The following is an 11,907-nucleotide window of genomic DNA, read 5'->3' on the forward strand; positions in this document are numbered from 1 at the left end:
TTATAATTTTCGAGTAACCAAGAAGAGAGATGTTTTAATGCTATCCTATCCACTCAACATTTATTGTTGCAACAATGCATATGGATTACATGAAATTGTTACATTTGCAGATGAATACCACAAGTGGTTCTGAGATACTAGGAATCGACCCAAGCTGAAATACCCATATAAGTACGTGGTGTAGTCTCCACGGGCGCAGTGTACGCGCTGACTCTGGCAGTCGATCTTACAGATGGCGAATACAGTCCGGGGTACGTAATGCCGTGCCTGCTCAACCTGTTTGAGTGGTCCTGTAACAGTTGTTGGCCGACGAGTCACGCGAGTCACTTCTAGTTCCACCATATCCCACATGTGCTCGACTGGAAACAAGTCTGGAGCTCGTGCTGGTCAGGGACGTTGCTGCCCGTCTTGCAGAGCACATTGAGTTTAACGAGCAATGTGTGGGCAAGCATTACCCTGTTGGAAAAACACGGTTCCAACAACATTGTGCTATTTAGAGTCCCCTGTAGAAATGCCAAAGCTGAACGAGAGGTGTGGCTTATCGCAGCACAGATCATAAGGCCTGGCGTGGTCCCAGTGTGTCCTGGACGAATGCACGCTACGAGACAGCTCTCACCAGGTCTACGTCGTACGCGCAAGCGGCCATCATTTGCGTGCGGGCAGAATCTGATTTCATCGCTGGAGACTACGGCACGCCATTCCATATTGCGCGTGGTCCTCTGACGGCACCAGTCGAGTCGCGCACAACGGTGCTGTGCCGTGAGTGGAAGACGGGCTAGAGCAGTGCTCGTCAAAGCTTTTTGCTCAAGAACCAGTACTAACATTGAGGGACGACACCTCGGGCCGCAAATGTACCACTCTTATTGTTAATTGGTAAAATATACAAATTGGTATGTTCCAAGCGTCCAGTAGACTAGTTGGGGTAAGGACGTGATAAGTTGGCAGCTATCCACCATGTAGTGATGGTTAAAAATTGGCGCCATTCAGACCATTTGGTAACAGCTGTCCTATATTTCAGATTGTTCGACACTCAGCGACCCCAAGGTCGTAGCAAAGCTTTGACTAACTAAGTCTTGTGTTGTCTGCGTGAACAGATGGTTAATTGGCTAATAAATGTAACTGTACTACGTTTTAAACCATTATTCAATAAGAGACACTACGACATATGATTTGAATGTCAGTTTTCTACTACTCGTATCACCGTATGATAAGATCTTTAATGTAATGTTCCTTGCTGCAAGCAAGTATCATATTTGAAGATGACTGTCTCTGTAACGTGCATTCACAAATCCATGTTACTTCCATCTCAAAATTAATACCGTAGACTCTGATCGCTACGAGACGCTCGCTCACGTGAGTTGTCGGTGCTGGAAGACAAAACAATAAGTTTCCCGCTGTAACACAGCAGTGGCTGCGCTACTTGACCCGTATACCTCTGAGGTAAGTGGCCAACTTTACTTAGCTCATGGACGAATTCATCAACATCGATTAAAATTAAGCACATCTTAAAATTGTACTGGCTGTGTAAGTTTTTTTTTTTTGTTATTAAGCAGGAAAACTACAGCTATTAACGTTAGTTAACGTTTTGGATTCGGCTGTTAGTTGTCAGATGCATATTGTTATAAAATACAGCTGAGACTCGCGGGCCACACGAACACTTGATTAGGGGCCGCATGCGGCCCGCGGGCCGCAGTTTGACGACCACTGGGCTAGAGGGTTGTGTGCCCGAGTCCCACTGCTAATAACCGGTTCGGCACCGTGTTGATACGTCTAGGTTCACAGGCCTCCTTTCTGTGCTGTCCGCTGTAGGATCTGCCACTGCTAGCCCCCGCACCCTCCTACAATATGACGATTGTGGTGGGCGTCTGTGCTGTGAATTAGTTCAGAACGTTGTCTACGGTTGTGAGAACGTTCACGTGACCGCTGTTAGCAACATTGTTTGCACAACTGACGCAGCATGTCCAACTTTTCCGGGAGCACCATCCGAGGACTCGGAACGACACAAGGTAACCCCTTTCAGACTCGCTCAGTTGACTGTAGGAAGCACGAGTGGGTCTCTATGGCATGGTTGACTGCTTGCTTCACATGTTTGCATCACACTGAGAATCTGGCTGTGAGCAGTCCCTATTAAGGGTAGGCACAGATGGCGCTTTGGTAGCTATGCCACTACGCTGTGTGTTGTATGTGTTGGCGGACGACTCTGACAACATTATCAGTACATCTACCACACCCGAGGCGGCACATCTCGTCATCCGATCAAAATTCATTCCCTGACGTCTTAAAAGTTGTTCTATCATCCTGTCCCTTCTCGTCAGTGTTTTCCACTTATTCCTTTCCTCTCCGATTCTGCACAGAACCTCCTCATTCCTTACCTTAGCAATCCACTTAAATTTACAACATTTGCCTGTGACACCACATCTGAAATGCTTCGGTTCTCTTCTGTTCCGGTTCTCCTACAGTCCATGTTTCACTACCATACAATGCTGTACTCCAGACGCTGATTCTTACAAATTTCTTCCTCAAATAAGGGCCGAAATTTGATATTAGTAGACTTCTCTTGACTAAGAATGACTTTTTGGCCTCCTTGCTCCGTCCGCCATTGGTTATTTTACTGCCAAGGTAACAGAATCCCTTAGCTTCATCTACATCGAGACCATAAATCGTGATGTTAAGTTTCTCGCTGTTCTCATTTCTACTACTTCTCAATACCTTCGGCTTTTTTCGATTTACTGTCAGTCCATACCACGTAATCATTAGACCATTACGTTCAGCAGATCATGTAATTCTTCTTCACTTTCACTCAGGATAGCAATGTCATCAGCGAATCGTATTATTGATATCCTTTCACCTTGAATTTTAATTCCGTTCCTTAACCTTTCTTTTATTTCCATCATTGTTTCCTCGATGTACAGATCGAACAGTAGGGGCGAAAGGCTACATCCTTGTTTTACACCCTTTTTAATACGGGCACTTCGTTCTTGGTCGTCCACTTTATTCCCTCTTGGCTGTTGTACATATTGTATATGACCCGTGCCTCCCTTTAGCTTACCCCTATTTTTTCAGAATTTCGAACCTCTTGCACCACTTTACATTGTCGAAGGCTTTTTCCAAGTCGACTGATCCTATGGACCTGTCTTGATTCTTCTTTCTCTTGCTCTCATTATTAATCGCGACGTCAGAATTGCCTCTCTGGTGCCTCACCTTTCCTAAAGCCAAACTGATCGTCGTCTAACACATCTTCAGTTTTCTTTTATATTTTTCTGTATATTATTCTTGTAAGTAACTTCTATGCATAAGCTGTTAAGGTGATTATGCGATAATTTTCGCACTTGTCAGCTCTTGCAGTCTTCTGAACTGTGTGGATGATATAGTTCCGAAAGTCAGATGGTACGTCGGCAGACTCAATACATTCTACACACTAACCTGAATACTTCTGTTTCCACTTATCCAATGATTTTTGATCCTAATGGAATCTATCTATCCCTTCTGCCTTATTTGATCTTAAGTCTTCCAAAGCTCTTTTAAATTTTGATTCTAATACCGGATCCTGTTCTTCTTCTATCACGTCAGAGGTATTTTATCCCTAATAGAGACCTTCAGTGTACTATTTCCACCTGTCTGCTCCCTCCTCTGCATTTGGCAGTGGAATTCCAGTTGCGCTCTTGATGTTATCACTCTTTCTTTTAATTTCACTGAACGTTGTTTTGACTTTGCTATATCCTGAGTCAGACCTTCCGACAAACATTTCTTTTTCAATTTCTTCGCATTTATCATGCAGCCATTTCATCTTAGATTCTCTGAACTTGGTATTTATTTCATTTCTAAGCGACTTGTATATCTGCATTCCTGAGTTTCCGCGAACATTTATGTATTTCCTTCTTTCCTCGATCAACTGAAATATTTACCATGTGACCCATGGTTTCTTCGCAGTTACCTGCTTTGTACCTGTTTTCCTTTCCAGCTTCTGTGATTGCCCTTTTTACAGATGTCCACTTCTCTTCAACTGTCCTGTCTACTGAGCTGTTCCCTATTGTTGTATCTACATCCTTAGAGACTTCAGGCGTATCTCGTCATTCCTTAGTACTCCGTATCCCACTTCTTTGTGTATTGATTCTTCGTGATTAATCTCTTAAACTCCATCTTATTCTTCATCACTAATACATTGTGATCTCTCTCTAAACCTGCTCCTGGATACGCCTTACAATCCAGTATCTGCTTTTGAAATCTCTGATGTAATCTAACTGAAATCATCCCATATCACCCGGCTTTTTTCAAGTGTATCTACTCCTCTTTTGATTCTTGAAGGGAGTATTCACTATTAAGACTTGAAATTAGTCTTTCTTCTCTCTCATTCCTTGCCCCAAGCCCATATTCTCCTGTAACGTTTTCCTCTACTCCTTCCCCTACAACCGAATGCCAGTTCCCCATGACTATGAAATTTCATCTCCCTTTAAGTACTGAATTACCTATTCAGTATCCCCATATAGTTTGCCGGCCGCGGTGGTCTCGCGGTTCTAGGCGCGCAGTCCGGAACCGTGGGACTGCTACGGTCGCAGGTTCGAATCCTGCCTCGGGCATGGATGTGTGTGATGTCCTTAGGTTAGTTAGGTTTAAGTAGTTCTAAGTTCCAGGGGACTGATAACCACAGCAGTTGAGTCCCATAGTGCTCAGAGCCATTTGAACCCATATAGTTTCCCAATCTCGTCATCTTCAGATTGTGACGTCGGCATGTATTCCTCAACTATCGTTACTGGTGCTAGTTTGCTGTCGATTCTCTTGAGAACAACCCTATCATTGAGCTGTTCAAGTATCACACACTTGCCCTACCTATCCATAACGAATCCTACGCTCTTTATATCATTTTCTACTGCTCTTGATATTACCCTATTCTCACGTGATCAGTAATTCTTGTTTTCTTTTTATTTCTTTGACTGACCCCCAATATATCTAGATTGAGCCTCCGTATTCCCCTTCCTTCAGATTTTCTAGCTTCCTCACCACGTTCAATCTGCTGACAGTCCACGCCACGAATCGTAGACGTTATCCTGTCATTGGTTGGTCAATGTTTTTCTCATGGTAATCTTCCCTTTTGCAGTCCCCTCCCGGAGATCCGAATGCGGGACTATTCCGGAATCTGTTGCCAATGGAGAGATCATCATGACACATTTTTTAGATACAGGCCACATGTCCTATGGATACACCTCATGTGTCTATAATGCAGTGGTTTCCATTGCCTTCTGCATCCTCATGCCGCTGACCATTGCCGATTGTTCTGCCTTTATGAGCAGTTTCCCGTCCCAAGGACAAGAATGTTCTCTGAACCTCTAGCCGCTCCTCCGTCCTCTTCGACAAGGCCGTTGGCCGAATGAGGGTAACGTTTTATGCCGGAAATCTTCGGCCACCAATGCTGATCATCAACCAAAATTTAAACGGCGGCGGCTTTCGAACGCAGGATCGAGGACATTTCGATTTCTAATTAAAGGCGCTCTCCCTAGACCACCTATTGTCTTAATAAGTGTAACCTATGGCGTGTAATTTATTAAGCAACATACTACGACACTATTTTCTTAAATGTTATATTGCAGGTAACCATGAAGTGCTACGGCGATCTGAAAAAAAAAAAAAACCAAACAACCAACTAAACAAACAAACAAACAAAAAATAGCTAATGCTACAATTTCAATGTCTGAAGGCCAAATATACAGAAAATCTAAAAAAGAAGCACTCCGTCTTCAGGCCATGAGTGGCCTACCGGGACCATCCGACTGCCGTGTCATCCTCAGGGGAGGATGCGGATAGGAGGGGCGCGGGGTCAACACACCGCTCTCCCGGTCGTTATGATGGTATTCTCGACCGAAGCCGCTACTATTCGGTCGAGTAGCTTCTCAGTTGGCATCACGCGGCTGAGTGCACCCCATAAATGGCAACAGCGCATGGCGGCCTGGATGGTCACCCATCCAAGTGCCGACTACGCCCGACAGCGCTTAACTTCGGTGATCTAATGGGAACCGGTGTAGCGACTGCGGCAAGGCCGTTGCCCAGGAAATCTAATAATACACAGCAAAGATAAAATCTAGGAATGCACAAAATAGATAACACAACTAAAATTCATAACACTCCGTTGAATATATTGTGATGCAAGTGTCAATGTCAAGTAAACTGTATACGCAAGTATGTAAAAAGTGCTAGTCATGGGCTGTGGGCATCCTGCACTTATACACACAGAAGCTGTAGATACTAATATATTCCAAAAATAAGAGCGTCCTCGGGGAGGAAGTAAGCACGATAATCTGGAGGTGTTTCATAGGGGCTAAACATTGCAGTTGTTGAACATATTGGATAAAATGGAGATCTACGAACACAGACAACGGCAACCGGAGTCAATGGTCAATGAACAGAGTGAGTTTAATTTGAATGCGGAGTTCGATGTATGCGGGAACCTACTAACTGCCTTCAGTAACGGCTCGACAGGGGGCCGCGTACTCTGGCCGCAGGCATTACGAAGGGTGGGCCTCCTCCTCCCGCAGACACCACCACAGGGAGACAAAGCGATCCACAGGGAGGCTGCGATACGGTGCCAGCTGCTCAGTCTTCTGAGTGTTCATGAACTGGTATGGAGCTACGATCTGGGAGTAATAAGGTGCTGAGTGTAAATAAAATAATCTTTAGAAATAATTGTTTATTTACCACAGTGGCCAAGCTTTAAAATTGCGAAAACAATACTTGCGAGCCACAGAGGCAAAACTTGAAATTACAAGGACAAGAAGTGTTTATTCACCACATAGGTCTGGTTGAACATTCTAAATTCTGGTAAATACTCCAAAAAATTATCGTAAGTTTTAAACAACAGCTTCTATAATACACACCAACATATAGCTGAACAAAAAAAATAAAAAATAAAATAAAATAAAATAAAGATAAAAAAACTAAAAAAACTGATATACTCGTCTGAAGCAGATAGAGCGGACTGTTGCATCGCTAATTATGAAAAAACGGAGAACCGAAAAATTTATAATAGACGTCAAAAATACATGTAAATTGCAGCAGCAAGAGGTGTTTGTTATCTAACTACTACATGCAGCCATAGAAAGTAGAAAATATACAATAATGTGCACGTCTGTGAAGCAGACTGCGCAGACTGCGGTAATATAATATGTGAATTCCAAATTACCAAAATGGAGTAATGACTAGTCAAGCTTTACCAGGTACTTTTATGAGCAATAAAATCCCAGTTAAGTGAAGTTCCTAGAGCACAAGAACTACACAAATATAGTAGCCAGGTCGCTTTTGGCCGGTACCTCAGACCATTTCTCTGTTCAGTACGGAGTCTAAAACATATACACAGTATACAAACTAAATTTACACCTTAATTCGACGACTGGCAGCACGTGCGTCCCCAAACACGACAGAGACATCAGGGCATACAATTCAGCCCGTTTTGCGTGCAAGTATTAAAAATAAAGTAAAAAATAATAAAATAAAAAAAGGTTATAAAATACGGGCAATAACAGATATTAAATCTTCACATCAGAAAACACTCACATATTGTGCAAAATGATGCACATTAAAGGCATCGGCCAAACTATGGCCAGTAGAATGGCACACAAGAACAGAAATGGATATAAGCGAGTGCACGGGTCAGTGTTATCGCTCACCGAGAGATTTAACTACATAGTTATTGGATCATGCATTTATCATTCACGCAACGTCAAATTTTATGTACTCTGTTATGGTCAACGATTTTCTATTAGTAGAATATACACTCCCTTTCACACGTTTTGCTGTGAATTTATGTATGGGTTCTTTTTTCCAGTTCGTTTCGACCATCTGTGGAGAACGCTGCTTGTTTATTGCTGTATTGTTGAAATCTTCCATTTCTGGTGTTCACGACGTAGTTTAATAGCTGTTTTATAGTTAGTACCATGAGTTTTTACGTTAGTCCAGTAGTTCCCCATATTACCGCTAAACTCTATCTTCCGTTCCTCGGAACATTTCCTGATATCACTGTGCTTAACTTCCGTGAGAGATGTTAGGAAGGGTCTGGTTTCAGTAGCTAACTACATTGAAGAGCCAAAGGAACTGGTACACCTGCATAATATCGCGTAGGGCCCCCGCGAATACGCAGAAGTGACACAACACGACGTGGCAAGGACTCTACTATACTATTATCTAAACTAGTTGTCACTTGAGAGGCAACGGGCTGCAGGGCTCGCGCCACCAATAAACCAATGGCAGCCAGCGCTGTCGGCTGCCACTGCGTTGCCACTTCGCTCTGCTGAGCTGACTAAGGCATTGTGCCAGCCAGTCCTCAGCGAGCCGTTGTAGACGTGCGGGTGAGAGGTTTGAGTGACTTGCAGCTTCGCGTGTTTACGATGTCTGATGAAAGCAGCCGCAAGAGAGGGAGGCCGAGGCTGCACACTCCTCGGAAACCTCCAAAAAGTGGCGGACATGCGTCGTTATACGCAGTCAGGCGCGTGAATACGTGTGTTCCTTAAGGGACTATTTTGAGAGAGAGAGGGATGCAGGAGGGCCTTTCGTTACTTTGGATAAGGTGGTGGAGCGAACTGTAGTTGCTTTGCAAGTTAGTGAACGATCAGTAATAAGAATCTGCAAGGAGAAATTCACGAAAGAAGGCTCAGTGAATCATCTAAACTGGAGGCACCTGGGAAAAAGAGGCGGCTAGAGAAGAGGGTCACAAAACTTTACTCTTTTCAGGAAGATGCCATTCGTCGTCAAATATACGCATTTTATTCGAGGAAGGAGTATCCAACACTCAAAAAACTACATGCTACCCTCACAACGGCTGACCTGTTTCAGGGTAGTAAATCGTCTTCGTTACGAGTCTTGAAAATGTTAGAATTCCGCTATAAATCCATCTGTGGCAGAAAGTTACTAATGGAACGCCAAGATATTGTAGCCTGGCGATGCCGCTATCTTAGAGAATTAGTGGGGACGAATTTTGATGATATCGTGTGGCTTGATGAAACGTGGGTGAATGCAGAACACAGTTTAAAAAAAGGCTCGACAGGCGGTACCATCAGCGGTAGTATGGCAGCTCCGATCGGCAGAGGAAAAAGGATAATTGTAGCACATGCCGGAAATTCAAAAGGTTTCATTCCAAATTGTCTGCTGCTATTCAGTTCAAATAAGACCTCCGACTACCACGAAGAGATGAACCACAATACTTTTCTGAAATGGTTTGAAGACTATGTGCTCCAGAACTTAACAAAATACTCTATCATTGTTATGGATAACGCTCCTTATCACTCAGTAATACAAGATAATGCACCCACAAAGGCAGAATACAGCGCTGCGATCGCCAATGCCTACATAAGACAGCAAGTGTCTGGCCGAGTTGTTAGCTCGGTTACTGCTGATACAGTGGCATGTTCTCAAAATTTAAGTGAGTTTAAACGTGGTGTTATAGTCAGTGCACGAGCGATAGGACAGACCATCTCCGAGGTAGCGATGAAGTAGGAATTTTCCTGTACGACCATTTCACGAGTGTACCGTGAATACCAGGAATCCGGTAAAACGTAAAATCTCCGACATCGCTGTGACCGGAAAAAGATCCTGTAAGAATGGGACCAACGACGACTGAAGAGAATCGTTCAACGTAACAGAAGTGTATCTCTTCCGCAAATTGCTGCAGATTTCAATGCTGGGCCGTCAACAAGTGTCAGGGTGCGAACCATCCAACGAAACATCATCGAAATGGGCTTTCGGAGCCGAAGGCACATTCGTGTACCGTTGATGACTGCACAACATAACGCTTTACGTCTCGCCTGGGCCCATCAACACCGATATTGGACTGTTGATGACTGTAAGCACGTTGCCTGGTCGGACGAGTCTCGTTTCAAATTGTATCGAGCTGATGGACGTGTACGAGTATGGAGACAACCTCATGAATCCATGGACCCTGCATGTCAGCAGGAGACTATTCAAGCTGGTGGTGGCTCTGTATTGGTGTGGGGCGTGTGCAGTTGGAGTGATATAGGACTCCTGATACGTCTAGATACGACTCTGACAGGTGACACGTATGTAACCATCCTGTCTGATTACCTGCATCCATTCATGTCCATTGTGCATTCTGACGAACTTGGGCAATGTCAGCAGGGCAATGCGACACCCCACACGACCATAATTGCTGCAGAGTGGCTCCACTTGCGCTCTTCTGAATTTAAACACTTCCGCTGGCCACCAAACTCCACAGACACGAACATTATTGAGTGTATCTATGGTGCCTTACAACGTGTTGTTCAGATCTCCTAACCCAAGTACGTTTATGGATTTATGGACAGCCCAGCAGTGTTCATGGTATCAATTCCCTCAAGCACTACATCAGACATTAAAGTCTGATTTAAAGTAGTTGTCACTTGACGTTTGCGCTGCGAAGTTGCGGCATTGTCACGTCAAGCACTGGCTAGAGGCAGCCGCCTCAGCGCATCGCTACCCCCGGCGATAGGAAATCGTTTTTAAGCCTGTATCTTCTACAAAAAGTAAGTAAAAAATTTCAAACCCACATATGATGTATATCTCTACAATGTCTCTCGTTCTGTCAAATATCTATTCTTAATTTTAATTACGACAAGAGTTACGTTAATTTGTTTGAAACTATTTAAATTCTCGATTTCGCAAACAGCTTCTAACTTATCACCTCATTACTGAACAACTATTGGTGTCACAGCAAAATATTTTTTCTACTCATTACCAAAATAATGCACTCGGCAAAGAATCCTTAAAAGTTTTCGTAGTGCATTACGTTTCCTGTATATAAATTTCTGAAAAGAGCGTTTTTAAGTAACCCTATCAGTACTGAACTCGAAAGAAGTATGACGTTTAAAATCTCTATCTCCTATAAATACTACGTAAATATTTTGAAATTTACGTACAGTATCGGTCTCAGTGATATCTATAAGCATATCAAATGTCGTTTCTTGGTTTTAATTAGGGCCGTTGTTACATTAACTATTGAAGTGTGAGGAATTTTCGCGTCCGGAAAAGTTTTCTTCTTTAGACTGCAAATCTCGAAAACTATTACACACATTGAATAACATCTTGGTGTATATACAAAATGAAATAGAATTAAAATTCAGTCTAACTTACCGTAAGGAGATGACGAGAGCTAGTCAAACAGTATTTCTTAGTCTCACAACAAGAATAAGAATTAATCGAAATAAATTCACAAACACAATATTTAATGGCAGTAAGTACACTACACACCAATCAGACATTGCGAAAACACCACTTAATTCAGAGTCAGCGTCAGTGGAACAATCCGTGTCGCTGCTCGTATTGAGAGATATAATCAAGTCTTCGACACTTTGTTGTAAGATACCTTCATTGTTCCATGCGTCCTGTATCACTCCTTTCACGTGATGCATTACCTTCTGCCAGTGTTCCGATGTCACAATTTCAACTGCCTCTTTCAAAAGGCGTTCCACTTCGGTTAATGTGAATTTCTTATTTTCTGCAGCGATATGCCGTTTAACCTGAGCCCAAATCAGCTCTATTGCGTTGAAATGGCAATGGTAAGGAGGCAAACTGAGCACTTTATGCCCGTATTTTTTTGCTACTTCATCCACAATGTAAATCGGGTTCTTTGGCTTGTGTTGCGATACAAGTTCTAATAATTATGCCCTTGTCAAATTACTTTCGAACTGTACCGTATGTTTCTGTAACCAGCTAACAATGTTGTTTTTTCTCGTTGCCTTTGTGGGTGCATTATCTTGTATTACTGAGTGATAAGGAGCGTTATCCATAACAATGATAGAGTATTTTGTTAAGTTCTGGAGCACATAGTCTTCAAACCATTTCAGAAAAGTATTGTGGTTCATCTCTTCGTGGTAGTCGGAGGTCTTATTTGAACTGAATAGCAGCAGACAATTTGGAATGAAACCTTTTGAA

The 11,907-nt window shown here is 43.1% G+C and overlaps 1 pseudogene; it reads right to left on the reverse strand.

Moving 5' to 3' along the window:
- Window positions 1-5,921: 5,921 nt before the first annotated feature.
- On the reverse strand, window positions 5,922-6,039 carry LOC126191879 (5S ribosomal RNA; annotated as a pseudogene).
- Window positions 6,040-11,907: the final 5,868 nt, after the last annotated feature.

This window comes from Schistocerca nitens, chromosome 6 (assembly GCF_023898315.1).
Source record: "Schistocerca nitens isolate TAMUIC-IGC-003100 chromosome 6, iqSchNite1.1, whole genome shotgun sequence".
NCBI lineage: Eukaryota > Metazoa > Arthropoda > Insecta > Orthoptera > Acrididae > Schistocerca > Schistocerca nitens.